This window comes from Barbus barbus (genome assembly GCF_936440315.1).
Source record: "Barbus barbus genome assembly, chromosome: 24".
NCBI classification, from domain to species: domain Eukaryota; kingdom Metazoa; phylum Chordata; class Actinopteri; order Cypriniformes; family Cyprinidae; genus Barbus; species Barbus barbus.
Window position 1 is genome coordinate 11,005,814 of NC_136752.1, and position 13,421 is coordinate 11,019,234.

At 39.4% G+C, this 13,421-nt stretch overlaps 1 protein-coding gene across 3 annotated transcripts in view; it reads left to right on the plus strand.

The window, feature by feature from the left end:
* The first annotated feature begins 898 nt into the window (after positions 1-898).
* The window catches only part of dab1a (DAB adaptor protein 1a), a 154,809-nt gene continuing 142,286 nt past the window's right edge, over positions 899-13,421 (plus strand). Inside the window, exon 1 of one of the 3 annotated variants that reach the window (XM_079375560.1) lies at positions 899-1,150. The gene's annotated coding sequence lies outside the window, so the exon portion shown is untranslated. The remainder of the gene's footprint in view (positions 1,151-13,421) is intronic. The other 2 variants (XM_079375558.1, XM_079375559.1) reach the window with 2 other exon arrangements.

Here is a 13,421-nt window from a genome sequence, read left to right on the forward strand (position 1 = left end):
TAATAAATAAATGTATATTAATAACGGTGACAGATTTGGTTATATTTTATTGTTATTATTATTATTTTTTCCCCACTTATGACAGGTGACATGGTCTTATTCTTTATTGTGGAAAAAAAGAGTTCTTTGGATTATTAAAATGTTCTTCGCACTGGGGGAACATGTTATTTTAACAACCGTTCACTTCTAATGCATTGTTCCAAAACCTGCTTTTGGAACATTTTATTTTAAAGAAAGAAAGATAATGATGTAACAAAAGATTTGTATAAAACAAAAATAGCACTGGATGAGTTTACCTACAATCCATTGTAGAAAACAAAACTCGGAAATATCTAATATTGCTTGTCATCAATGAAACAGCTCTATTGCGCCAGCAGCTTGTTCAGATAATGTTTTTCTCCCCTAGCAGACTTACTTCCATGCAGTTATATTTCCTTGTAAGTTTTTAGGATGAGTCATTGCTTTAATCGCGCTTTGTTTAAAATACGATATCTGTTTTGTTTTGCCTTATTGCGATATAGTCTTATAAACTTTATATCCAAACCTACGTCGCCGGATCTAGTTCAGTTTGAGTGTTTTTTTTCTTGCCTCCTGTGCACCTGTTCTACACGCTCTTGCTGATTGATGCACAAATGAAGCGTTCCTGTATGTTAAGTCTCAGCAAATCAGATGCTTTTCATTTCTGTGCCATCATCCATCCATCCATCCATCCATCCCCCAACGCATCCCTTTCTGTCTTTATATTCTTCTGCGGATCTTAGCTTTTTGGCATTGAAAACTCGCGCTCACCCCTCCCACTCCTTGCGTTCTCCCCTGAAACCAAGAAACCAGGACAGCTCGGCGCGCTACGGGTTAACGCGCACTCGCGCTCGTGATTGGCTGCGGGAGCGGCGCTTTTAGAGAGAGGTAACCAGGCAACTTCAGCTGGAGCAGCGGAGAGAAAAGAACAGGGTAAAGGGGAAAAGAAGCGCAAAAATCCCATCAGTTTTGGTGTGCGATAGAAAGGATGTAGTCCAGGTCTGTGGCTGTCAGTCCCCGGCATGGGAAAGTGGATTACTGCTCTTGTACAGACGGTAGAGGCTGGATACGGAGTGATTGCGCGTGGATTTTTATCATGAGAAGTATGGGATCTGAACGCACCAGTTTAAAGGTAAGAGGGGTTGTCATAAGGATGTGGTTCGCGATGACATATGGAAAGAAAAACGGCGTCGGTGCTGTTGCAATGAAACTTGTCCATGTGGAACGTGAGGACAGCTCCCTGCGCATCGGTGATGGAGTTGTGTCGGTTGACTGAATTCACGCATCTAAAGCAATCGGATAGATATTATTAAACACTTATCACACATTTGATTTGCGAGGAAATGAGCCGAACCAACTGCCACCAGTTGACGGTGATCACGAGTCCAGGCGCGTATGGAGAGGAGCGGCGTTTGCTGCATTGACATCCATGTTCTGCCCTGGTTGAGAGCGACTGATCAACTGAGATTTACTACAACCTTGCGTATTTAACACCTTTTCCATTCACCGCCGAGCAGAGGTCTAATATACACTCAATTAGTTGTATATGCGCGCACTCATTATAAACTGGAGAGGAAAGAGGTGCTCGGTATTCCCGATAGTGCTAAAACGCACGAGTTCCAATTCAATGCACGGTAGCGTGTGCTTTCCATATATTAAAACGTGAAAAAAACGTGTAAATTTTGTTTGTGTTGTTCAGGCAGGTTGATCGGTCCGCAGGGGCTCCGCGGCAGCAGAAGCCCGCATTAATCGCACTGCTCGTGTGTGTGTGTGTGTGTGTGTGTGTGTGAGTGAGTGAGTGTGTGACAGGGAACCACCGGGCGGCAAGAATTCCGTTACTCGCACTCTAAGAATCTGACAACTGACTTGGGGCACCGGCGACCGCGTTTAACGCGTCTCTGCGTGGCGTCTACTGAACGGTTGCACTGCAGGAGTATGTTCCCACAGCGTTTGAAGCGGTAACGGGAGCGCGTGAGGATGATGTGCTTTGACACAGAACATCCTCTTCAGACCGCCTCTGGGCGCCGGTTGAGGGGTAGTTTTAAAACGAGAAACGGACACCTCGACGTTTGGCAAGCATAAAACGCTCCAAAAGACACCGAGTCTCGTCGTGTTGCCTCCCCGTGCGGTTCCGCGGCCGCGCGCTCCGTCGAAGGACAAAAGCGCCAGTGACTGGAGTGTCCGATGAGGAAGACTCTAGTATAGTAAAACCTAAAATAACCTAAATTATGGTGACCAACCAACGTCTCCGAGAGGAAAACTGCTTAGTAAACTTACCAAGTCATGTGTTTATGTTTACGTAAAACGGTTTGTGTGAGGGTTAGGGTAGAGAACACCTCAATACAAAAACAACAGAAGTCAATCGAAAGTCCATGTTATGATAGAAAACACGTTTATGCGACTGTTTCATCGTTTATTAAAGACCCATGACAAATTATGTGCGAAAATATATGGAAACAAATGTAGCTACAAAGCAGAGCTGTTCTCATCCTTAACCTAGTTAACCAATTCAAAAGCAGCACTCTTTGCTCTGTTTTCTTATTTTAAACATCAATGTTGACTGTTACAGTATGTTTACAGTGTTGTTTGTAGAAAAATCACAGTCACAAATTAGATTTTTCTCCTTGTTTTGTGTGTCTGAACTGTTCCAGGTGTCAGGTGTTCATTGACAGCCTCGTTTTTAGGTCAGTGGCTAATGTGTTAATACCTCACATCTTTTGTATGGTTCAGCCATCAATTTGCAATTGTTTTCTAGATGAATGCTATTTCAAATTATTAATTTTAGTTTTGTTTTCAGCCAGCCCGTCTGTTGTAAATACATTTTTTGTCAAGCTTTTCTACATTGTTGGTAGATAGATAGGTAGGTAGATAGATAGATAGATAGATAGATAGATAGATAGATAGATAGATAGATAGATAGATAGATAGATAGCCTAGATCAAATGAGGATACATAAAAAGGAACAAGATGTTTTTTCTGCCTTAATCGGGTCAGAGTCACTATGCCAATCTGTGCCATATGGCACACTCTCTCATCCCCTCATATTATGTCACTGTTCTGCTGATAAGTTACTATTGCTGTGGTAAAGGTGGTCTATTCTGGTCTGTTCTGGACTTTTCTGTGTGTATCGGCAGTTAGGCCTTCCCCTTCTGCCTGAATGGGCCCAGCAGGCAACAGTGCATCTCCATGGAGACGGAACACAGAGTGTGGGAACCCTCAAAGCCAACATTGTTTTGCTCTCTCCACTGTGTTCATTTATTCATTCTACAAGCTGGGTTTGTTTTGAGGTAATGTAGAGGTAGGGTTCATATCGAGACATAGCCTATCTCCTGCGCTACGGCATGTTCAAGCAAAATTAACACTAATGCCTGGTGATTTGACCTGTATGATCTCAATGGTACTGATTTCTAAAGGGAAGAATGACCAGAATTGATGATTGTTTGAGAGCAACTACATTTCAAGTGTTAGTTGCACTGTGAAGTGGTTGTTATAGGAATGTATTGAGTTGATGGCATAGCATAAAATGGAGAACCAAGGTCCTTGGAGCAGCATGTCACTCCTGGTGTCTTCATCAAAGCAGAAGGTGCTGGGAATTCCCGAAGTAGAGCTGTTCTGTGGGGGATGTCCCTTTCTGGAAATCTGTCCCACATAGAGAGGAGGCATCGACTGCCGTTCCTCGTCCTCGGTATCGATCTGTCTGTTCTGTGTGACATTATCTGCTCCTGCTAATTAGAGCTCTGGATTGGCCTCACCCATCGGATGACATCTGGCTGAGGACATGACAATGAGCCTGAGGGCACAGCGGCCACAGGTTTGGTCCATCAGAAACTTTCCACTCAAAATCTTTCAGTAAAAGTGATAATTCAATTCAAAGAATTGCTGGGTGCTTTGCATATTGGTGTTCTGTGTTGTCATGCTGTGCTATGATAAATGTCAGTAGGGCCATGTGTGACAGTAGCTGCATTTCCATTACCCTTCAAATTGCGCAAATTAAAAATGTGAATTGAAAATACATCCAATGGAAACATGTACATTTCGTAAAAACTCCCATATATTGCAAAAAAAAAAGTTTCTGAGCTAGCATGAGATGATTTTTCAGGCAATTCAAAAAAGTAATATTTCACAAAACTGCAATTGAAACAGTTTTTCCACATTTATAGGTCACCTGTTGTATGTAAAAGTCACATGGTCATCCTTTAATGTACTATAACATCCAAGAAACACCTTATAAATGGCCACTCTCAAGTATAAGGGGCTTTCTTTGCCATTATTGCTTGGATAACCCTTTTTTTTTACACTGCACACATCTGCGGTGCGTTACGGTTCCGACACGACACTCTAGTCAATGCTTGTGTTTATACCAAGCGTTCTCCATGTTGCTTCGCTAAAGATACATGCCTCTGTCTCCTTCGATTTAAAAATAATGGCTAGTGTGGTGGCTGCGATATTCGTAAACCTACCAATATCCATCGGCGTGACTTATCGTGAGTGGAAAAAATGACGTTTTAGTTGCGTAACATTAGTTAATGGAAACATTGTCATTTCCCAATGTTTTTTATCGCCATTTATAAAATATCGCAAGCATTGCGCAAATCTATAATGGAAATCAGGCCACTGTTGCTCTATTCCAAAACCCACACTCTTAAATGTAAATTCTTCTATGAATTTCAAACCATTCCTCATTTTCTTTAAAAAATGAGTGAATAGGGCCAATTTTTGGAGGATTTAAAAGCAGAAATATGAAGCTTATCATTTTATAAAAGCCACTTACACGAATTCTTCTGTTACAGCTTGTGTATTGCTTCAGATGTATTGTTGTTCTCGTCATTTTAGGAAATATGTTGTTGATTGTTTTAATGTTAACAGATTGGCCCCATTCACTTCCTTTATAAGTGCCTCACTGTAGCCCAATTGTTTTTGCTTATTTTATAGAAAATTAGGACCAGGTGGAAATGAATTTTTACAGGAATCAATTTTGTCGCAAATGCTCTTGATTGAGCTTAACGTGCACTGAACTTGCAATATTCCTTGAAAACGCTGCCTCCATAGGCAGCTCACTAGGTTTTAGTCCACAACATATGTACAAAGGTTGTACAAGGTGGAAGCAGTGGTTCTCTTTGTGCCACATGCTGCAATGCCACGCTTGGCATCTGCCCCATAATCTCCTTAAAATGGCCACAATCTGTCTGCATGGCTATTTGGGTCCAAAAATGACACTGAACATCAGTGCGCACACAGCAAGATCAGCATACTTTCACAGGTAGATTAATATTTTCTTTGTCTTTTGCTGATGTATATCATTCAAGCACATTTTCGTTCTCTGGTCTTCCGTTCTTATTGAACCTAACAAATCGCAAAAACAGTTGCACAATTGACTGCAGGGAACTGCGGTTTCAGGGTCTGAAGTCTTGGACATATATCTGCTTTTCATTCACCGCATAGTTTCTAGTTCCTCCTCTGACTATTCCAATCAAAATGTTCTCCTTGAGCTATGAATAAAGAACCATGCTTATTTCATTCAAATTAACTTGCCCTCAATGGGCGTACAGTCCCATCTCTCACTGCGATATAGAGGTACGTTGCGCTCCACTGACTCCGTAGAAACAAAAGGGAGAAAAAATGCAGACAAAAAGTCAATGGTTGATAATTTAGTCCCGCGAGAGCCTTGTTCCAGAGCGAGTTTGATGTGCTGCATTGCAAACAAAGACTGGGAGAAACTCAGAAATGCAGGCCATGCAACAGTCTCAGTACATTAAAACTTCAATTAAATCTATTCTTTCTACATTCTCATTTACTTGCGCTCACACTTCAACGACTACTCTCCCGGGACTGATTCTTTATTTGAGGCACTGCTTGCCGCTCATTTACAGTGTTTTATGCTTTGCATCTTCAGAGCCCGGTGGTTTTGCACCTCTTCTCTCCTCTGACATTTAAAGAAAGTGAAAGTAGAAGAAGAAAAGAAAGGAAATTAATCACATTTTCAACCTTGCTTTTCTTCTTCATTGTCTTTTGTATGCATAGACCATTCACAAGTGTGGGATCAGGAAGAATTTTTAAATGCTTTTGAAAGAAATCTTTTATGCTCACCATGTCTGTATTTATTTGATAAAAAATAGATTAAAAACAGTAAAATTGTGAAATAATGTCAGTTTAAAATAACTGTTTTCTATTTTAATATATTTTAGTATTATACTGTATATTTATTCTTGTGATGGCAAAGTGGAATTTTCTGCGTCTTTACTCCAGTCTTCAGTGTCAAATGATATTTCAGAAATCATTTTAATAATATGCTGATTTGTTGCTTAAACTTTTATTATTGTTAGCGTTAAGGTTTTTTCTTTTCTTTTTCAGAATTCTTTGATGTTTTCAAAAAATAGCATTTATTTGAAATAGGAAATTACACAGTACAAATTCTGATCAATTTAATACATTCTAGCAAAATAAAAGTATTATTTCTTTTAAAAAAAAATCCACCCCTCTTCTTTCTTAAAGGAATAGTTCAACCAAAAATGTTAGTTCTGTCATTATTTATCCAACCTACACACTGTTCTAAACCTGTAAGACTGTGGTTCTTTTGTGAAATGCAAAATAAAATGTTGAAAGGTGAATCCACTTGCTTTTTACAAAAAAAGAAACATTCTTCAGTGTTTTGCCGAATTTGGAACCACATTAATGTGAGTAAATGATGATAGAATTTTTTTTCTGGTAAACTATCCCTTTAAGAGTTAGCTGGAAAATCAAAAGGAATGAAATGGCTCCCTGAGGTCCCTAGACCTAAGAACCCGAATTGCTTTTTTTTCTGACAACAGATTGTATTAGATTAATTCTGCTCTTACTGTCTTTTCATCTGGTTTAATCTGTTGTCTCTCATCCACTAGAGAGGGAGAGAAAAGATTCAGTGTTACCCGCACAGTGGGGCCCCGGTCTGCTTGTATATTAGAGCGGGCTTCAGCTCTTTAGTATGCGCAGGCCTCCCCGTGCACCATTATCAAGCTGAAATGAAAAGCCTGTATTTCTCCGTGGCGGACAGAGTGGTGAACTGCACAGAGCTGGAGCGCTGCAGCTGTAAGGCACTCTTGGAGAAGGAGGGTGCAGTTGAATGTAAGGTCGGAGACACATGCAGAATCAAAGACGTGAGGTTTGCTCTACTAATGTCAATGTAGATTTGTCAGTAGTATGATGGTGTGCATATGCTGCCAGCTGGTGGTTTTCTCTGTCAGATGTTAGCCTGAGGGCAAGACAAGCCAGGTCTGTAGTCACACACTAGGGAATAACGACACTTCGGCTGTCTAATGAGACGCACAAAATGGCTAACTTGGTTTTGTCTCAGTGAACAAATGAATTGCTGGAATCCGTCATTTAATTTAATCCATGTCATACTTTATCTTGTTCAAGACCAGAATTCACAAAGATGTCAATAAATAGCGCATTAAGGCCAGGCGTGTATAAAATCTGCAGACAGAAGCCTCTGAATATTTTGTATTGTAGTTTCAGAACTCTCATCGTTCACAACTCTGTACAGGTTCTTTTATTAAACAAAAGTCTTAAATATAAAGGTGCTTAAAAGGTTCTTCACAGCAATGCCATAGAAGGACCATTCAGTCAAAGGTTCTTTAAAGAATGATCTCTTTCTTACCTTTTTATAATCTGAAGAACCTCCTTTCACCACAAAGAACCTTTTGTGAAACAGAAGTGTTCTTCAGATGTTCAAGGTTATTTTATGGCATCATGAAGCACCTTTATTTTTAAGAGTGAACCCATGAAATGAGTTGACGAATTTTGTGTGCTGATGCATTTCCTGTCAAATGGATTCGATGGGGTCACTGTGTTCTGCTGAACTAATTCACTCATCTGAGCACTGTTGATTTTTCTTTCTTTTTTAATTAATATTTTCTTACTGTTTTCAGTTAGAAGGTTGACTGCATTGCTCTTTAATTCTCTTCCGATGTTGAAACTTCACTGCTGCTGCAGAAGAAATCATTTGTGAGAATGAGTTTGTAGTCAGTTTTGAATGTGATGCAGTAAAAACACTGTGTACTAAATAATGGCAAATAATGTCATTCTATTGAGTTGTGAGATACACAGAAAACAAACATGCAACATGACTAGTGTTGTCTTATTCAGGACTAAATGACTCTTATGAACCAATTCTTTTTAGTGAATCAAAAACATGCTGTGTGACCAAAGTAGCACAATCCCAGAGACGAATGACTCCATCAGATCTTTTATTGAATGGTTAAAAAAAAGGAGAGTTAGCACTTGGAACCAGTCTGAAATCAATCTGCTATGCATTATTTAAAGCATTAGTAGAGAGAAAGAAAAGGATGTTAAATACTGAAATTCTGTATAACCAATTGAATGAATCAAAATGGATATCAAATTGATTCTGTTTTGAAATCAGTCAGACTTAAGTGTGAACACCTAAAACAGGCAATTGCCTTTGTTGATTTTACAGCCCAGCAAAACCATTTTGCTATTCCTAAATGATGGCAGGTGATACTAGGTGGATTCTATAGCTATCTAACATTTAATTGGACATGCACCTGCAAACAAGATCTCATCTTTTTTTTTTTTTGTCCATTTTGTCAATATTTATATGATGGTGCACTCTAAATGGCCTCAACACTAACAAACCCAAGGTGCATCCTAAAATTGTATACTATCTGATGTGTGTGCACTTAGTAGTGTATTTCAAATATTAAAAGTATATTTTTAAAAAAAAAATACTGTACTTGGATATTATACAATACAAATGAAATGAAAGTCCACTTATGTGTACTTAAAGCATGTTCACTTTCATGACTAAATTTCTTAACACACTTAAGTACCTGTTGTAATACTTTCAGATTAAAGTACTTTATTATAATTTTATTTGATATTGCATTTTAGTACAATGTACTGAATTGCAACTTCATCGTTATTATAAAAATGTATCCAAAAACATTAGATTAAGTTCACACTCGAGTATATTCTTTTAAAAGTATGCTAAAATATAGTACTTTTTCACTAGAGGTTGTACAGCATGATTTTCAGGGGCGTGTGGCGTTCGTTTCTTTGATTGACATGGCCACATCTGTGGTGTGAGAGTTTGTCCAAGGTGTGTCAGCTGGATCGCAGCTCATTTGGACCAGAGAAATCACACCAGTGCCAGATCCAGATGTGCCAAACATAAGCATCCAACACCTACCATTGCAACCTGCCACCTTCTTTCTCTTCCGCCTCTCTCTCTCTCTGTCAGTCTTTCTCACTCTATTCTCCATCCAGGAATGTGTGTAGATGTTGATTCTCATGAATAAACACATAGCAAATGCATCTGGACAGACAGAAGACCAGCCTTGAGCTCTGGAGACGGGGTGTTTCCATAATGATTACATGTCAAAGAGCTACGGCGCAACATCTCAGGTGGTCTCCTGGCGTTATTGCCCTGGCTGGGAGAGATTTCTCTCTCATGTTGCCAGCAAAGCCTTCTGTCCTTGTACTGCAGGAAACTGATTCTGTTTTTTGAATAGTTGCCTGGGAAATCTACTCTCCGACTTTGCTCGAAACGAACATACATCTCTCCAGAGCGATTGCTTTTCTCTTCTCCTCTGCTGCATGTTCTGCTAGAAATAACTGCACTTCACAGTCTCTCTCTTTCTCTTTCTCTCTCTTGTTTGTATGGGGAATTCCATCTACAAATAATTTTTTTTCCCCTTCTCTTATCTCTGTGTGCAGGGAAGGATTCAAAGTTGCGTGTACATATCTGTGCCGAAAAAGACATGAAAGAAGTATTTTTTCCCTTTTTTGAGTTTGATATAAAAGCAAGGGCTCTTTTGCTTGTGATAACACTCAGCTTCTCCGTCTCTGGAGCGCAGTCAGGGTCTAATGCGCAGACACTCTATTGCACCCGTGCGTGTCATTGCCGAGCCCTTGTGTGTGCGTGTGTGCATGTGTTTGAGCAGGGCCATATTAAACTGCCATTCTGGCGTCGCAGCATGTCATGCTGAAACCACTGGATAAATGGCTGAGACTCAGCATGCACCAGAGAAAGATGGAGAGATATGTGGAGAACGAGAGAGGGAGGGTTAGATGGATGTATGGAGAGATCGTAGAATGGCATAAGATGGTGAACGTCATCAGTAATGGTTAGGCAACTGTGCATGGATTTACAAACATGTAAATCATATCACAATTGGTGTTTTATGGGGTCCCAGAGGAAAATTAGCTTCTTCAGAGGTTGTTCTTTCCTTGAGTTCTCAGTTTTGTTTATTTAGAGAGGGAGTTCATTATGAAATGAAATTCTGTCTTCGTTTGCTCACCCTCATGTTGTGAGATTCTTCTTCTTTGGAGAATTTTCTGAAGAATTGTCATGCTGTTCTTTTCTATTCAGTGGAAAATCATTGTGGCAGTGGCTGTCAAGCTCCAAAAAGAGCAGTAAAATAAAGGATGTTTGTATGATTTGTGCGCTATATTGCAAGTTTTCCGAAATCCATTTGATAACTTTGTGTGCATGGGACACATACACCAACTCTTAGATATATTTAATTGTTTTTTGTTGTTGTTGTTGTTAAGATGTCAGTGATTTGGAGAACACTACCTCTGAAAAAAGTTATAACATTTTTGTTCTTCACACACTTGCTACTTAGACTTGGAATATAGCATATGGAGTACTTTTATGGTGGTTTTTATATGAAAAGAGCATATGACGTGGGCTATATAAATAATGTCAATTTTGGGTGGCAAATGGCTGTATTAACTTTGACATACAGGCTTAACTCCTAAATTTTTTATTTTTTGACTCAAAGAAACAGTTTAGTACTCCAGTATGTGTGATAACTGATCAGACAATATGATTGTGGAAGAATTTAATGAGAAAGGGGATAGTTCACTCAAAAATGAAACTTGTTTCATTTACTCACACTCTTTTTGTTTCAAACCTGTATGAATTTCTTTCTTTTGTGGAAGATGTTTTGAAGACTGTTGGTTACCAGACATTTTGGTTACCATTGCTTTTTCATTGTATGGACAAAAAACCTTGAGATATTTCTCAAAATATCATCTTTTATGTTCAACCAAAGAAAGAAAGTCATTGAGGTTTGTACTATTCCTTTCTTGAGTCCATACTGAAATCTCAAACTTTTGTTTGCAGATCTGTTGCTGTAGCTTGGCAATATTGTTTGTGATGTCTCTTCCTTCTAAAGATCACACACTTCCCATCAACCTCTTTATTTCAGTCATTACTTGTTTAGTTTTTAAAATGTCTCCATTGCAACCTGAAGCCATTTCTTTTTCTTTTTTTTCTCTTCAGATCTGTTGTTCTCTGGCTCTCTGTTCTTGATCCCCCAGATCATTTGTCCCATTGTGGAGTTTCACACTTCACTGATCTCTCTCTAGTACCATTTTTTTATTCTTTTTACTCTAGACTCAGGTAGCATGTCCAGCAGACCCCTCTATGTGTGTGTTTGTGTGTGTTTCTCAGCTCCACAGACCTCTCAAGATTGAAAAAAAAGCATTGACTCTCCCTATCCACATTATGTGTGTGTGTGAAACCATTAAGATAGCAAGTCTTCAATTAGCTCGACGTGTTAATGACATTAGACTGTGGCAGATAAGAGCCGGGTGAGATGGCCCTCTCGGAATTGATGGGGTCTGATTAGAAGGTGGTGGTTTAATAATCCAGTGTCTTTAAATGAGATGCCCTCACACGGAGAAGACTATGATTTAACTTGCGCACACACACACTCACACACACACGCACGCACTGAGCCACTTGACAGTGAGCTACTTGGATGAGCCCCAGAAGATTTAGCTAAGCCCCTCCCCAGTTTAATGACAGCCGCTGAATCGCCACACTGCTGATAGCAAAGTGGCACAAAGTGGGTTTAATGGAACAGGGCAATTCCAAAGACCATCAGGATTAAATTGGAGTGAAATGATTTGGGGGAATAGAGTGAGAGAGGAATAAAACTCCCTCCCCTTATTGCATGATGAACAGAAATGGCAGCCCTGGGTGGCGTGATCATTTAGAGACCGTGTGTGTGTGGCTAGATGAGAAATGGAGTGGAATGGCTAGTGGGGGAGGAAGAGACGCAGAATCATGTAAGGTTAACCGTAGCGATAACCCACATTTTAAATGTGTTGATGTCTGTCTGCTCCAGCGTGTTTGAGTGGAAGAGAAGTGCATTAGAACGCAGCTGTAATTATAGCGCATGTGGGCAGAGTGATTTGCCCTGGCATGGATGCCCCGTGTGGGTAGGGGTGGGTTATGTGGCAGACAGCTGCGTCCTCCATGGAGGGAATGTACAGCAGGGAGTCACACCGACTCTGCCCTTCCTGTCTTTTTCCAGCCTGGTTGGACACCTCAACAAACCATCATGGCATGTAGGAATATTTATGTGACGTCAATGCTGCATTATTTAAAAATGGTCCAGCCTTAAGGCCGAACTATTTTTTAAAATTCATCACAGTGGCTCTGTTTGTTTTGGAGAAGTCTGTAATAACATTGTTTCCACAAACAGTGGAAGTAGATCACATACTGTGATACGTATAGATAGTATGGAGAGGATAGGTGGCCTGACTGACTCTTCCAGCTGTTGCATTGTTAATGTTTATGTGCACCATGATGATTTTTTAATTTGATTTTATTTTACTATTTTTACAATACAAATTGTTTCAGAAGTTGCACTTTAAAACCAGGAAATTAATAGTGCTAAAGTTGCAAAACATTTATAAAACTTTCAATTTAGCTGTAAAGCAGCTCTACAGACACTACAGTGTCTTTATTCATTCAGGTCAGGTCAATTAATTGTTGGTTCAGTTTAGTTCACAATTTTGACAGTTACACTCTTTTTTTCGAGTAATATTTAATAGTGGTATGTTGTTCCTAAATAATTTTTGAACAAATCGGTTGTTAAGATAATAATTCATAGACTCACTTTGTTGCTGAATGATTTTTTTAACAAATCGGATGAGTAAATGATTCAGTCAGTCAGTAACAAAGACAGTTACTAGTTTCAATCCTGAATGAATCAATGACTCATTCGTAAAAACTGTTACTCGTTTGGTATTTGAATGAGCATCTGAAGTGTTTTAAATGAATCAGGAGAGTGAATAATTTAATGACTTTTCATAAAGTCACCTGTTTTGTTCCTACAGTAAATTAATCTATACATTGAACAAACCAGTTGAGTGAATCATTCAGTGATTCAGTCACAAAGACAGTCACTTGTTTTGTTCCTGAATGAATCAGTGTTTTGAACGAATTGGTTTAGTCACAGATTTAGTGACTGACTCATAAAAACAACCACTTGTTTGGTTCCTGAGTGAATCAGTGCTTTAATGAATCAGTAGAGTGAAAGATTCAATGAATCACTCAAATGCAGTGACACTCAAAGTCTTGTCTTGTCAAGACAGTCACTTGCTTT